The sequence below is a fragment of the Ambystoma mexicanum genome, chromosome 10 (genome assembly GCF_040938575.1).
Source record: "Ambystoma mexicanum isolate Mex_15411 chromosome 10, UKY_AmexF1_1, whole genome shotgun sequence".
Taxonomy (NCBI): domain Eukaryota; kingdom Metazoa; phylum Chordata; class Amphibia; order Caudata; family Ambystomatidae; genus Ambystoma; species Ambystoma mexicanum.
The window spans coordinates 913,869,062-913,886,074 of record NC_090932.1 but is presented as its reverse complement, the minus strand read 5'-3'; the positions used below and the strand labels follow the sequence as shown (position 1 = coordinate 913,886,074).

The following is a 17,013-nucleotide window of genomic DNA, read 5'->3' as shown; positions in this document are numbered from 1 at the left end:
TTGGTCTAATTCGTTTGCGCTGCATTTTAAGCTTGATCATTTTTGTTTTTTCCTGGCTGTCTTGTGGTTTTGTACTGGGTGTTGGGGTGTGTCCAGTAGTAGTTTGGGTTCAATTTGTTGGTGTCCCAGGAAGCTGATATTGCTTGCTTGTTCAGTAGTTGTCCTGAGTAGGGTTGCAGAGGTTTGCTAGGGTTATATCGTTGGGTTCTTCCAGTGGCTGTCCCTAGTGTGGGTATTCCTCCGGAGAGGTTGACTGCAGTAACAAACTATGTCGTGTGAAGAAGGTTATAGTTGGGAACTATAGAAGTGTTGGATGTCGGCTAAATTTGAGACGCAGTTGAACAAGTGACTACAGTACTAAATACAGCTAGATGAGAGTCCTGCAAGGTGGGAGAGAGGCCCACGCCTAACAGAGCAATCGAGTGGGGTACTGCACACAGCTAGATTTGAGGCACAGCTGAATAAGTGACTCTTGTACTAAACTCAGCTAGATGTGATAGTCCTGTAAGGTGGGAGAGAGGCCTACGCCTAAAAGAGCAACTGAGTGGAGTACTAAACACCGCTAGCTTTGACAGTGTGGGGGTGGGGGGAGGCGGAAAGTAAATGCAGTGTTTTAGATAAGTTTGATAAATGGCTAGGTTTCCGGGGTAGAGTAATTGCTCTACTCCCCACCTAGACCACTCCTACCGTATTGGTCCTAGTCGTTGCTGGTTGACGACTGGCCACTTGCTTCCCCTGCTGACACCGGCAGACACGATGTGGAGCTGCCTCTGTTGGAGCCGCCCTTTGACTTGGGGCCCTTAACCACAGGGGCTGCTCGGCAGAGGGCTGCCCAGGGCAGGTCGCTTATGACCAGTGAGCTGGCCAATCAGGGTCTGAGGCGGAAGGAGGGATGCAAGGGAAAACAGAAGGCCGGAGAGAGAGAGAGAGGGAATGAAGGCTGGGCCAGTGGCCTCAGGAGGTGGTTGGGGTCACAGGCAAGGCCCACACGCCTTTTCAAAATAATGTCCTCACCTGCAGCTCCTTCGGGACATGAGAAAGACAAAAGGGTATACTAAGTATCCCCCCAGCACTCCATGTCAGATGGTGTGTGTTGGGTCTACAAAGAGAAAAAGGTAAGTAAAGTCAGTTTCACTTTACTACTATTGGAAACAGTAGTTTATCCAAGAGAAGGTATTCAAACCTTAAGAGAAATCCAAAGGACTTCTGTAACACTGCACTGGAAGTGTTGTATGTCACAATACAAAACGATAATGCCTATGGAGTTTGTCCTATTCCAAAACCAAAAGAAACGCAGTTAAAATCAAAGAAAAATACTTGAGAGAGGGAGTAAAAAGTCTCATTCACTCCAGGATAAAAATGAAGTCCTAAAGTCCAGCAAAAGAACTGGGGTTCTCGAAGGTAGAAGGGAATTAGCACAGAAATGAGAATTCTCCCTAACAGACCACTGGAGCTGAATCCGAAGAGGAAGATGAAGAAAAGATGTCTAACTAATTCCAGCGACTGGAGAGCTTGCTGTGTTACCAGATCCTGTTCTGACCCTTCTTTCCAAGTGACGTGGGGGTCCTGAAGATGACCCCTAACCAAAAGCTGGGGTGACTCACTAGCCTTGAGGCGACGTGCAAAACGAGCCATCCCTCGACATGTTGCCACCTTCCAGGCCTGCAAACTGCCAATACAGGACACCTGAGTGCTGTGCAATGTCTTCCGAAGTATGATTCATGCAGGAACATTGGTGGACTCCTGCTGGACCTCCAGAGACACCTTTCAAATCCCTAAAGTCCCCTCACCAGAGCGCTGGACCAAGAGAGTGAAGAGAATCTGACCAGCGATATTTGTTCATCTGGTTCCTGTTAAAGGGCACCAAAACTGCAGAGACATGAGAAGCATTGAAGATTCCTTTTTTGGGAGCCAATTCCGTTGACTGCTGCAGCAAGTTACCATATATTGTCTGTTTCTTTTGTCACCAGACCAAGAATCCAGAAACGGGGTCCTATGCGGTTGCATCGTAAAGGCGTCTGTCGAGAAGCTCTTCTTTGCAGAAGTACTGTGTTGGCTTGGGGTATACCTAAAGACAGTGTCGATCCTGTGTGGCTGAGTGTGTGATTTGTGTGTTCGCCAATACCATTCGCCCAGGCCGAACGCTGGAACGCATCTAGGGAGACTTCTCTGAAGTCCCTGAACACTTTCTACTAACTTTGAAGTCTATACTGACTTGCTGAAGGAGATATCCTCTGGAGCCCTGACTTTCTGCATCTGAGCCTTATCCTGTCCTGCCTACTGCTGGCTCGTAGACCCCTGGTGTCCCTCTTCTGCCTCTGAGATAACTCATGCCGTAGAATAGGAAAGGACTTTAAAAGTATAAACCTCTGTCTTGAAAAGATCGCAAATACTAGCTAAATGTGTTAATATCGTAACTATCTCTGAAATAGGATAAGTTACAAGAGTGTCCTAAAGTTCTTACTTTTGAATTGCTGATTGCCATTCTGAAAAGTATAATGGGTTAGTTACTTACCTTGAAACAGTTTCACTTTTCTAGAAAGTAATTGAGATGGTATTGTTCTATTCTGTAACTGAATGAGTATAAAAGCTTACCAATTGGGTTTACTCAGCTTGAATAGCTGTTGCCATTCTTAGTGTACCATTGGGGGTTCCTTGTCCTGAACTGCTTAGTGCACTTCTAAAATAGTCTTCAGAGTTCTTAATTATCCTAAAGTTGCATACTGCCCCTCTGAAAAATCTGCTAGAATTTTTACCTAACTTAGAATTGTCTTCCACACTTCTGAAAAGTATTATTGCTATAACGGCCTACTCTTGTTTTAGAAATAGTTTGAGTTTATATACCAATAGGGTTTTTACTTACCTTGAATAGCTGCTGTCATTCTTAAAAGTGTAACATTGGGTTGTGCTTACCTTGACTTGCTTAAAGCCAGTCTAAAATAGTATTACTTATCCATGAGTAGCTGACTGTCCCTCTGAAAAGTATATAATTTCTTTACTTGTCTTTGAACTGTTCTGAAAAGTAGTATTGGTAACAGTATTCATTTTGAAGGAGAATACGTTACATGTTGTGAGGTGTATACTTGTAACAGTGTGCAATAACTGGGTGATTCGTGTAACTGAATAACACTGTAGGTTATTACAATTACGGTCTGCCTCCCTTGAGTTGCATACTCTATTCTAAAAGTCTAACTACTGGTTTCACTCCCCAAGAATAGCTTAATGCCATTCTAAATGAGTTACTTTAGGTTTGACTCATCTTGAACTGGAAATTGCAATTCTGAATATGGTTATACATTGGTTTGCATACCATAACTATTTTGCTGGGTTTTAGAATTGTTTGAATTATGATATAGTACTTACCTTTCCAAAGATTTCTTTTCCTACATCTATATAAAATAAACCATTATTTGTACAATACATAAGGGTATCAGTGTTTCTTTGGAACATATGTAAGCTACAACTTTTTTGTACCTATCTACAGCCCTCTCTCTGTCCTAAGATACACCTGGCTGCTCTGTCAACGCTACCATGCCTCTCAGGTGGTACAACCTTAAACTAAGAGTTGGAGATTCTGTATTGCCTAAGATATAGTTTTATAAAGTCTTGGTAGAACTTCAGAAAAACGGTCCTAACATCATGTGACTTAAATCATGTCCTTGGGCCATCTTGCTTTTTGGCCTTCTTCCTGCCCTCAGTTCAGATAACTGCAATTTTGGGCTGTCTGGCCCAGATGTGAGGTTTGTGGCTGTCCATGATTTGATGTCCCCTAACCTGTTTAAATGATGCAGGGCCTGGTCTTTTGTGGCCTTGGCTAACCCCCACCCTGGAATTTGGATAAGAGAATTTGGATTTAGCTTCCAAACTATGGAACACCATGCCCAACCTGCTGAGATCTGAACCCTCATTCCACTCCTATAAATTCAAGACCAAATTGTGGTTAGCAGCCTCTGTCAATCTTCCGACTGCTTTGCCTGCGCCGGTGTTTGCCACTACACCTATGACAACCTGCTCCTGTATATGCTCTGAACTGTCTTGTACAATCAGTTATGCATATCCCTCATGTTCTTCATTTACCACACTGTATATTTTGTAATTATATTATCATGATGTATTATACCTGTGTACTGTTAACTGTATCACATGCCTGTCATCTACCTCACTGTATATTTTGTAATTTTTATCATTATGTATTATATCCTTGTACCTTGTGTGTAAGACGTGGTACTGTATCACATGCCTGTAACCTAAAACAAAGCGCCCAAATGCCTCTGGGCCTGGCGTGCTATATAAATAAAGAAAATACAAATACAAGAGAAGCCATGATCCAAGAATCCAAAAACGGAGTCTACGCTGAACACTCAGACTGCTGCTGCTATAGGCAACCAGCCTTGCCCAAGCCATCTACTAGAGAATCCCTGCTGCCACCAGAGAAGACATGTGCCTGTGGCATCTTCCCCTGGACTTTTGAGAACTGGTCCTGTGTCCTACACCAGAAGACTGCCTTTGGTAGTGTCCCAGGGGTATCGGGTAATATTAACCCCATAAATAAATGTTGCCATCAATATAATCACCTGGATTTAGCATAGGCGACATTATTTATGGGGACAATATATGGGGTAAATGGGAGTGGGGGTGTCCCCCTGAGGTTCCATGTGGTTATAGATTTACGATGAAACTACGGCCTCAAAGTTTTCTTGTTGCATGATCAGGTGAGACGCTGCTTGTGTATCGCATCATGCCTCTGGAACAATCTACTCTCTTGTGGTTTTAATTCAACATACCACCATTGGACTACATCTCTCGCAGCGTGTTTATATAATTCAACTAGTATTGCTCATAAGCTAATCTGCATACCCTGTGTCTACGCAATCAATACCTTAACTGCTTTGCACTCGTTCTATGTGCAAATTCCTAAATTGTTTACCTTACAACAGCGCTAAAAGTATTGCGCATGACCCGACCATAAAAAGCAAAAAAGTATTGGCATACTTACCTAGACTGTTCCCATTAGCTCAATATTTATTGATTATGAATGGCTACTTGAGCCATAAAATGTCATAAAAACCAATAGCATATTGCATCACTGGTTAAACTACACAATGCTTTACCTATTATACGTCCACCTCCCCATCAACACATTGTGCTTCACACCATCAGTGACTCCCATGTAGCATTGAAATTAACCAAACGGGGATTTTAATTGCAAATTGCTTAAAGCTTTAGATGCCAGATTGTGCACCGTCATATCTTGTATTAGTATAGCAGTCATTTGCTTACTGCATTATCTGCTAGACGGTGCACCGCCATACTTTGTACACTGGCACTGCCATATTTTGTATTACTATAATAGCCACATTATATGCTAGACTGTGCACCACCATACCTTGTACCCTGTCATTGTCTTACTTTGTATTATCACAACAGCTACCTACCTACCGCTCTATCTGCTAGACTGTGTACCGCCATACTTTGCACCGTGGCACCAACCCATCCACACGCGGCGATAACCAAACGTTAACAAAACAGCATGACTAGGATTCACTCCTACAGACAGTGTTTCTCCTACTAATCTTGTGCCCAAATACTACTAAACCACTGAACGGTCTTCTGCCGTCTCAATGTGGATTTACCCCCATGCTCAGGAGGAGCATTCATCCCGTTAGGCACTGGCCTACTGAAAATAGGATTTCCCTGTCACCACCTCCACTCCCTGGCCTACCTCTTTCCTTCCCAAAACTGCTCCATTCACATCTCTTACACCATCACCGCCCAAAGTGTATTAGAGTAACCTCAAGTCTAGTAACCTAGCCAAAAACAAAACCCTCATGTCCGCTGGTCCCCTGATCAATACTTTGGGTACCCACCCATGTACCGGCCGATCACGTACACACTGTCTAAAATCCGGGATGCCATCTCCACACCCAATATCCACCTACCCATGCAAAGGATACCTTAGGCTTTCAAGATTATCTAAAGATACATACAACAATCCTCCTAATAATATAGGAAAAACCGCAGTCGCCCAGAGAGGAAACCACTTCACACCACTCTTACCTCTCACATAGCTACACTCCAAACAAGAGCTACCTCTATTCCTCTTAGTAACAAGGTCAACACCTCCAACATCCAGAACCAACCCCCCACCTCTCTCAAAGGAGCCCTCAACGTGCGCTCTCTAGGCGCACACGCCATTGAAATACATGATCTCATCATTGACCACAAACTCGACTTCCTAGTCCTCACCGAATCGTGGCTACACCTGGCATCGGGACCAGCACTCATGCTTGCCATCCCCCCAGACTTTACCATTCATAGATCCGACCGCACCAACTCAGTAGCAGGAGGGGTTGCCCTCATATCTAAAAACCATCTCCAATACAGACCTTGCCTTTGCGACACTTTGCAAGGCTAGGAACTGTTTTTTTGTCAAACGCTCTACCAATCCCAACACCACTATAAACATCCTCCTCATATATAGAGCCCCCAACCATCTTAACCAACCCAAATCCAACATTCCACTTCTTATTTCTTACTATGTTATAACCTGATATGATAATTATTCTTAAGTAATTAATGACTTTGTACTGAAACCGGAAAAGCAAAGAATTTATAAATTACTCGTGACTGTGTATTGTAACCAGAAAATTAAGTATGTACATTTTTATCCTGCATTGTTTTGTAACCAGAAAAGCAAGCCGCCTTTAACCTACGCCGTGATACGTCGGGGTCTGGGCGTATAACAAAAATAAATAAATAATATTGCCATAAAAAACTGCGCCTTTCTTGTATGGCAAACTTTTTTCAGGAATATTATTACATGGAACGGTCCCAGGACCATCTTGTTGGGTGCTGACTGAACAATTTCTCTTTTTAGCACCTTGCCCTCCATTTGTATGGACCACCAAACATTTTGCTTTCATTTTTTAATGTGATCTGAAAATGTTACAATGCAGTGAAGCCTTCAGCTGTGCTACACTGGCTAGTGCTCATTTGTCAGGGGGAAACTGACATTGTTTCCATCAGACTTTTTGCTTAGTTGCCACTTTTGGTAACTTTATCATTGTACAATGCATCTTACAATGGGGTACATTTTTTGTTTTGCCCTAGACAAAGTCTCAGAGGATTTTTGGTTACTCCAAGTGTGCCTAAGGGCCAAGCTGGTGGCAGCAGTTACTTTTTGCTATTTTGTAGTGTCTTTTGGTTTAGCTTTACCACGTTTGGCTACCTACTGTGGCTAGTGTCCAAACATGGCCGTGCCACAGGGATTTTCATTTGTCTTTGGCCATCTTGTCACTAACACTTCTTCCAGACCTCTGAGGACAGGGAAAATCCTGCCCAGGAGAGCTGAGGCTTTTCACAGGCTACTGCAGGGCCATGTGTGTTTACGGCTAGGTAGTGGGTTAGTACTGTCTGGTCCCTATCAACAAAGAGTGTGTGTGTCTGCCTGCCTGCCTGCCTGATCGTAAGATTGGCTAGTGAGAGTTTCGGCTCTTACTTACCTTTTGGATAAGAAGAGGACCACTGCATCAGTTCCAGATAGATCCTGAAAGAAACCTGAAGGAGTCAAGTATCCTGTCCGGCTGCCAGATGTGAGGAGACTGGTGACCAACATCTGCTGCTTGTCCTGCGAAGGAAGTTCCCACCTTGGGGTGGTGGGAACAATCGCCCTCTGTCCTCTCATAGAGGAATCGAGCGAAGAAGATCCATCGGCAGTGCCCCTGGAGCACCCAGTGGCTGGCCAACTCTAGTTTGGGCTACCGTGCTGCAGGTGTCGCCATTCCGCGTTAAGGGTCTGAACTTTGGGGATAGGCAGCGTAGGCTACAGGAGTCGTGTCTGCCAAATTTCTTGATTCCAGCATCGAGGGGACCTGAGCTAAGAGGCGAAGTCTGACCATGACAAGTGTCCTCTTCCTCCCCTTTTATGTCGCTGTGCATCTGTGGCCGTCATCCAAAACCGCTTTCCTGCATCTAGTCCTGTGCTGAGAGGGGTCCTGTATTCTCCATCCTGATGAACTTGCACCTTCATTTGTCACTGGCGGGAGAACTGTTCGAACCTGCAATCCCGTGACCTCAAGGACCATTGCTGACTGGTGGAAAACCGACCTTGGACCCTCTTTTGAAGACCTGCCAATTCCTAAGAAGAATCTTTAGTACTGGGGTGAGTTGTAACAGTACTTACCTAAATCCCATATCTCCCTTTTAAAAGTTTGGTAACTTTTTAAAAGTTTTATAACAGTCTGGCTTTGCCATTGCTTGCTTGTGCACGCTTTCTGAAAGTGGTCATGTTTATTCACTAGAACAACTTGTCCTCTACCCATTGAAACTCTTCTTTGTTCCTCAGAATGCCTCCACTTACTTTTTCCCATCTCACAAAACTGTGTGGAACTTTGGCGAACTTTTGGACACAAGACCCCATACATCTTAGGGCTGGTCTTGTAAAGTTAGTGGTGTATATTTGTGGACCTGTAGTGCTGCGCACTAATACTTTCCTCCCTTTGTAGGGGTTTATCTATTTTGCCCTATTTCAGTGATTATATATGTGACATCTATTTAGTCTTGTGTGATATTATATGCTTGGAGTCATTTTTCTTAGTGTTATATAGCCATAAATAAATATAGTATTTTTATAACTGTTTGTCTAAGTGTGTTCCTCGACTTTTCACTGTGTGTACTCATTGAGGGCCCATCCCAAGCTCGCCCATCCTGAGACTTTGACCACTCGCCATGCTACCTTGAACTGGTTTGGCTACAGCTCCCAGAGTTGTCCCTATCACTAAACTAGGTTGGCCTCCTACACATCTGTCCACCACGCCAGAGTATAGAAATCCAGTCCTTACACTGACCCACTGACGAAGCCCTGCACCGTCCTGAGGTGGACCTTGTTCCTGACTTGTGCCCCAGTAACATTGCTGCTGTTGCTCCTCTCAACTGCAAAGGGTGCCTTCATGGAACCTCATATTGCTGCTGCCATGAGTGTGGTACTTCTCGTGCCTGGTTGGGGTTTCTTCGATACACTGTTGCATCCTGATGGTCCATCCACATCGTGGGTGTCGCTTTAGCTGCTGTTATAAGTTGTCTGGCCTGCAAGTCTGTTGGAGCTGTCCCGGAACTAGAGATTGGAACAACTGCATAACCGTACCCAATCCTAAAACTATATTAAGCCACTGCACCTGCGACCCCTGTACCTCCATTGACAGAATCAACAAGTAAAGCAAGTGTCTCTGGAGATTCTATGTTCCCTAGTGGGGTGGTCACCTAGAAATTCTGATTAAAGGGTGAGTACAACCCTATTGCAAGGAAATCCATGGAATTCCTTCCAATTTATCCTTGCTTCAACCAAACTTTGAAAAATTGAAAAAGGAAGGTAGAAAGAAGTTTAAAAAGATTATGGCTAGTGTATATGTAAGCAGCAAATGATTTCTCCAGACTGCTTATTGAACATAAAATGCCAACGTTTGTTTTGATTTTTTTTTCTTATTGATATTCTTCCTTGATAATCATTGTGTCCTAGTCTTGTTACATTCAATGTATAGTAAATGCATTTATTTATGAAATTGTAAACTCATGAGTTCAGTCTCGTCATAGACTATGTAATATTACATTACAATTTTTTTTTTTTTTCCATAGATATAATGGGAAAAAAACTTTGCTCACGGCTACAGCCCAAACCGCTGGATGGGTTTTCACCAAATTTGCGGCAGGAGCGGCGGCTTGGTCCCACTTTTGTTAATTTGGTGTAAATCCGTCCAGTATTTTTTTTTTAAAACGAACAAAATTTAAGTCAAACAATTAGTGATATATTATGTCCGCTCCGCGGACACACTTCCCTGTTCGATCCGCGGACAGGACACCGATTGGTTAATCGGCTTGCGTCATGTCCGCGGACAGGCAACGTGTTTGCTGATTGGCTGGGATGAAGCGTGAGGTGCGTCGGATTTTTGGAAACGCCCGCCATCTTGGATTCACGGACAGCGGCCGGTGTCTGCGGACATCGCGGTAAAAACATATTAAATAACACAGCATTGCACTTGTCAAAGTTATTAAATAATTCCTGGTGAGGTGAGGGGTGATGAGGATGAGATGGGATATGGCTGCAAGAAGCAAAAAAAACAGGTGTTTTTCTCCGCAAAAGTCAGCGAACAATTTGGATGTTCGCAAACAGTCCTGTGAAGTTCGCGGACACTTCAGATGTTTGGGGGCAGTTTTTGGATGGCTTATAACTTTGGCGCCCCTTAATGAAAATGCATGAAATTTCGTAATTATATTCCTGACCTGATCCCGAATGTCTTTGCAAAGTTTGGTGGGATTCTGTTAAAAGGGGGCAGTATTAAAGGGGGGAGGTCCCAAAATATTGTGAAGGCTTTTAAATGTGGTGGCATTTGACAAATCTACACTTAATTTGGCAAACTGATAATAGATCTAGATATAAATGTGTTTGTAAAGTATGAATGGATTTTGTCAAGTGGGGGCTATTGTGATATATCTTTGGTGACTGAGGTGTAGCCTGTGATACAATATGATAGTTTATTTATATAGCGTCTATACACAATGTGTTTCAAAGCGCTTCAAGGCAAGAGAGGGAACAGGGGAAAATACAATTACATTATTACAGGTCATGAACAGTAAATATTTGAAATTAACTATCGTACTCGGCCTGATGACATTTCAGATAGTGCAAGCGCTAAGACATAGAAAAGGAAGGGAGGGGGAGAGTGAGAAGGAAACGGAAACAGACAGGCGACTACCATAATAGGCCTGACAAATGTTCTGGTAGAGCCTGAGAAAAACAAAACGTAAGGGATAGTGGTGCAGAAAGGGTGGGGAGGAACAAAACAAGCAACTATCGTACTAGGCCTTATGACATTTCAGATAGTGAAGACGAATCTAAAGGGTGGGGGGACGAGATGGGAAAAGGGAGAGGAGGAGAGAACAGAGTAAGCAGTCAAAGAGTGGAGAAGCAAGAGGGGAGAGCGAATACAATTGTAGAAGTCAGTAGTAACACATAATGTTGCAAGCCAGGATACAAGATGAAGATGGCAACAGCATGATTCAGGGCCACCATGAGTACAAGATGCAAAGGAAGTTTAGCATGAGAGTTGAGAAAGGGTGACGGTGGTGGAGCGAGTTATGGTTGCTTAGCTTACCATAACTAGCGAATTTCAGGTTTTTTTTTGTTTTACTTGTAACCATAGCGTCCCTTTAACAAAGGTGTTTCATTGAATTTCATAGGTTTTTATTAGTGCAACTTAACCATGACGTCTCCTGAACATCATTAAATGTAATATATATATATTTCTGAGGCTTGTGGAATCTGCTTAGATCACATGCTGTGCATAGGCCGACATCTAGTGGAAGCTGCGGAGTATTACAGTTTGTTTTTCGAAACTCGAAAATGGGCGTCGACACAGGCGTGCCAGTAATACTATCCCTAGTGTGACGTCCACTGTACCCAAGATCCCTCACGCGTCTAGGATCCTCAGATTGTTTTTTTCCGCCATACTGGTCGGAAGCATCTTGCGGAGACCCCTGGCCTTAGCCATACTTTTGCTAATTATTGAAGTTTAAAATAATTTATTAACATCCTTCCCCACCCCAACGTCGACACTCGACGACGGCTGGAGAAGACATCGACCGTCGGCTGCTGCACGACGGATCTGGGCCTCGGAAGGCCGCTGGCCTCGGCCCGGGCCTAGTAGGCCGCTGGCCTCGGCCCTGCAAGTAGGGAGAGTGGGGGGTGGTACATACTCTTCACTCTTGGTATATAGGTACACCTTATATATTTCCTACACTTACCAGCCCGCTGCCTCAAGGTGCGTATGGAGGGTACCCCTTTCCAATTCTGCCCCAAGTGCAACCGCAAATACCCTTGGGTCGACAGGCACGCCACGTGCAATCTCTGCTTGCCGAGGGACCACCCCGAAGCGAACTGCAGAGCGTGTAGTAGGTTTAAGCCTAAGACACTTAAGGACCGTTCGACAAAGCGTTGGGCCCACCACGCCAGGCAGGCGGCCATGGCAGCGGAGGGCGCCTTCAGCGATGGCAGCGACGCCGTACTTTCGGACGGCGAGGGCATTACGGCGTCGAAAGACTGCCGAGCGCAGGTCCCCGACCTCGGAAGGTTGTCCGGCAGGGCGGCTATGGGGAAGACCCCCGGCGACGCAAGCGCTACACACCCTACACACACTAAGCACACTAAGTCCAACCGAACCTCGACGACGTCGACTTCTCGGAAAGAGGCACAGATAGAACGGTCCGACTCGGTGTCCTCTGGGCGCTCTCGATCGAGATCGCCTCATGACGCAAGGCAATCATCCACTCTTGCCAAGAGTGCCTCGCTCCCTAGATTAACGGAAGTTCGATCGTCGGAAGACGAAGACGACTTCCACCCCCAGGCCGCGCTCCAGGAGACCGAGGCCGCAGTTAACACCAGCGAGGCCCCACGCTCGAAACACAGATACCTCTCCAGACCCTCGACGCCAGGCGTCGAAAGTCTCTGGGGCCTCCAAGGGGCAGGGAAAACATTTTTCCACGCACGGGGAGGGGGGGAAACAGCGGAAAGCACAGCCTTCCACTCCTGTAAGACCATCCTTCCACCCTAAGCAGACAGACAAACACAAATCTACTGGGACATCAACATCCAGCAAGGGTACCCTTGATAAGTCCTCTAAGTTGCCTACTAAAGTCATACCCTGTTCCAAAGAATTGGTCCAGTGAAGACATAGACAGGGTCATGTCAAGGATGTCTTCCTTAGCTGATTTTTATGACAAAAACCCAGAACATTTCCTTTCGTATGACCCTCAAGGGGCCACACCCTCAGGCTCCTCTGATCCTATCCCCCTAAGTAAAAAGGCCCGGTTCGAAAGACCTGAACCCTTCGAGGTGCAGCCTTACTCTACTCCATACTCTACTCCACACCCCAGATACCAAGGACAACCTTTCCCTGAAGGGGACCAGGAGTTTGAAATTATGGAGGAACAAACCGGGACTGAATACTATGCGGATGATGAGGACCTGGAGGAGGTAGAAGATGAGCAGGAAATTTACAGAGTAGATTCCCCGGTAGAGAGCGAAGCCCCAGTTACCGACTCGCCAGTTGATAACCAGCCCCTCCTTAATGAAGTTCTCGCTCGCGCAGCAGAACATTTTCACATCGACACCCACGGTGTACAGGAGGAAAGGGACTTCGCAGAAGAGTTGGTGGGAGAGAGGAGGCTGGTCGCTCAGACCATCCCTATCCTTAAATCCATCCAACGTAGAATAGATCCATCCCTGGTGAATCCTAACCTCACCAGAGCCGTCAACCCCAGAGTCGAAAAACTATTTCGGGCAGCCCAGTCTGACCCTCTTTATATAAGAGGACATCTTAAACCAGACTCCCTAGTGGTTACCAACACTCGGAAGAGGGCCGGGACACCCTTATCGTCGTCAGAAGCTCCTCCCGACAAGGAGAGCAAAAAACTGTACGGGTTTGGCAGAAAGGTAGCCTCAACGTCCGCCTACCAAGCAAGGATTGCAAACTCCACCACCCTGTTGGCAAGTTACAACTGCCATCAATGGGAAGAGGTTGCGGCGCTCATAGCCTCTGCTCCTGAACCGTTAAAGGGCCAGTTGGCTCGGATCTCGGCAGAAGGGAGAGCCGTGTCTGGTTGCATATTAAAAGCAACTTTCGACGCCGCGGACAACGCAGGAAGATTGATAGCAGAAGGTACTGTTATCAAGAGACATGCGTGGTTACGGCAGTCGGGGTTCAAAACAGAAACCCAGGCTTCATTAATAGACAAGCTGGTGGAACCCGATCTATTGTTTGGGAAAGCGGTCGAAGACGCACTTAAAAATGCCAAGGACGAATACGAGACTCTCAAATCCCTTGGCCAGCTTACCAACAAACCCCCTAACCAGAGGGGGAACAGTAATTTTCGTCGCCCACGCGGCCAAAATTCACAAAGAGGCAACTATGCCCAAGGACATGGTACACAATGGAACAACAACCAGCAGTCTACCCAAAGTTACGGCAGGGGTAACAAGAGAGGTCGTGGAAGAGGCAGAGGCAGCCCCAACAAGGGAGGTGGCACGCCTCCACCAAAGCAGTGACGCTCAGTTCAGGGTCCCTTCTCACGCAACCCCAGTAGGGGGACGCATTTCCAACTTCACCCAGGCTTGGGAAGGGATCACCTCAGACAGATGGGTGCTGTCAACAGTGTCCACAGGATATTGTATAGAATTACTGCAGCGTCCCCGGAACCACCCTCCACGACAAAGAATACACTCCTTAGAACATCAGAAGATCCTTCTCGAGGAGATCGCCATTCTGCTAGAAAAGGACGCGATAGAACTCGTCCCAGGACACCAGGTAAACAAGGGTATCTATTCAACTTACTTCCTTGTGCCAAAGAAAGATTTGACAATGCGCCCAGTATTGGACTTACGGCCTGCCAACAAGTATGTCAAGCCCCAAAAATTCCGTATGACCACGCTACAAGAGGTAATCCCCCTCCTAAAAAAGGGGGATTACATGGCAACCTTGGATATGAAAGATGCTTATTTTCATATTTCCATGCTCCCAGCGCACAGAAAATACTTGCGCTTCAAGGTGGACAGTCGCCACTACCAATTCAAGGTACTGCCCTTCGGGATAGCTTCAGCACCAAGGGTATTCACCAAGGTACTGGCGGTGGCAGCTGCACACCTACGCAGGGAGGCAATCCCAGTGTACCCTTATCTGGACGACTGGCTCATAACGGGGGAAACCCCAGGGATTTGCAGGTCAAACATTCAGAGGACTATCGACCTCCTCCACGAATTAGGCTTCTCTATCAACGAGAAGAAGTCAAGTCTGGTGCCAAGCACCTCAAAACAGTTCCTAGGAGCAATCCTAGATACTCAGAAAGGGTTGACCTTCCCTTCGGAAGAGAGAATTCGGAATATACTACTGCAAATTCCACATTATCAGTCAGGTCAACAAATAACGGTACGCAAAGCAATGCGGTTACTGGGCATGATGGCGTCATGCATTTACCTGGTCCCCCACGCGCGTCTGCGCATGCGTCCCATGCAGGAATGGTTGTCGAAACAGTGGTCTCAGGCAAGTGGTCAGTGGGACGATCTAGTGGTCGTTTCGCCAACACTCGTACAGAGCTTACACTGGTGGACAAGAGAGAATCTCGCAAGGGGAAAACCCTTTTACGATCCAGAAGTACAGGCAGTGGTGACTACAGATGCATGCCTGACTGGGTGGGGAGCTCACCATCTCCACCACACAGCTCAGGGTCTCTGGTCTCACTCAGTAGCCAAGAACCACATCAATCTGCTAGAGCTTCTGGCAGTATTCCGAGCGCTTCAGGCGTTCGAGCCCCATCTGCTAAACTTGTCGGTGCAGATCCGGACGGACAGCACGACAGCCATGTTCTATCTGAACAAACAAGGAGGGACTCGTTCGCCAAATCTGTCCAAGCTTGCCCAGAAAATCTGGATATGGGCACTCAGACGGAACATCTTCCTGTCATCACAACATGTTCCAGGGGAGCTCAATTCCCTAGCGGATGCCCTAAGCAGAGACTCCCTCCCAGAAGAACACAAATGGGTCCTTCACAGAGATATCGTAGAAGATCTCTTCTCTCAGTGGGGTTTCCCCACTATAGACCTATTCGCCACAAGCGAAAACAGACAATGCCCAGGATTTGCATCCAGGTTCCCCCAGCCAGACTCCCAAGGGAACGCCCTGTGGATGAACTGGTCAGGGATGTTTGCGTACGCTTTTCCACCAACTCCTCTAATCAGGAAGGTGGTGTACAAGATGAACAAGGAATCGATGACGCTCATCCTAGTTGCTCCCATGTGGGCGAGACAACCATGGTTTTCACACCTACACAGGATGGCGGTGTGCGAGCCCATCAAACTCCCAGCCTGGTACAACCTACTGTCCCAGCAACAAGGTCAAACAGTGCACCAGGAACCCAACTCAATGAACCTGGCAGCATGGCTCCTGAGGTCATAGAGTTTGGCCATCTCAATTTACCACAGAGGTGTATAGACATCCTAAAAGAATCCAGGAAACCAAACACAAGGCACTGTTACTTTGACAAGTGGAAGAGATTTGTTATTTGGTGCCAGAATAAACAAATCAACCCAGTTGATTGCACTCCTTCCAACGTTGTAACATACATGCTCCACCTGCTGGACGCGGGTTTGGTTTTTAACTCCCTGAAAGTACACCTGGCAGCCCTCTCGGCTTACACCACATCCCATAACAAAGTATCGTGGTGGAAAGTACCAGTAGTTAAAGCCTTCATGGAAGGAGTAAAGAGACTTCACCCTCCTATTTCGAACCCACCGCCAGGATGGGACCTCAATGTGGTGCTAGCTAAGCTCATGGGCCCCCCTTTTGAACCCATGCATAAAAGTAGTCTCAAACACCTGACTTATAAAACGGCCTTCTTAGTAGCCATTACCTCGATAAGAAGGGTCAGTGAAATTCAGGCTCTGTCAGTGCAGGATCCTTTCTTTACTATCCACAAAGTCAAACTGGTTTTACGCACACACCCTAGGTTCTCACCTAAATTTATATCTAAGTTCCATGTAAACCAGTCCATCGAGCTTCCGGCTTTCTTCCAGAACCCGCAAAGCTCAGCTGAGGTGAAACTACACACCCTTGATGTGCGTAGGGCGGTCCTCTACTATGTAAATAAAACCAGACCGCTAAGGAAAACAGATCAACTGTTTGTCTCCGTAGCTACAGGCAGAGAAGGGGATCGCGTCTCTAAAGGCGCGATCTCGAAGTGGATTATCAACTGTATACAGCTGTGTTACTCTCTTTCTGAAAAAACTCTGCCTTTTACGCCAAGGGCCCATTCTACTAGAGGCATTGGGGCCACTCTGGCTTTCATTGCAAATGTTCCCCTCGACACCATTTGCAAAGCAGCTACTTGGAGCTCTATTCACACTTTTACTCAGCATTACTGCATTGACACTCATTCCAAGACAGATACACAAGTGGGACAAGCGGTTCTAAG

General features: G+C 46.1%; 1 protein-coding gene across 6 annotated transcripts in view; it reads left to right on the top strand.

Moving 5' to 3' along the window:
• FXR1 (FMR1 autosomal homolog 1) overlaps positions 1 to 17,013 on the top strand; it is a 1,317,598-nt gene that overhangs the window by 1,111,935 nt on the left and 188,650 nt on the right. The gene's annotated exons all lie outside the window — the stretch shown is intronic.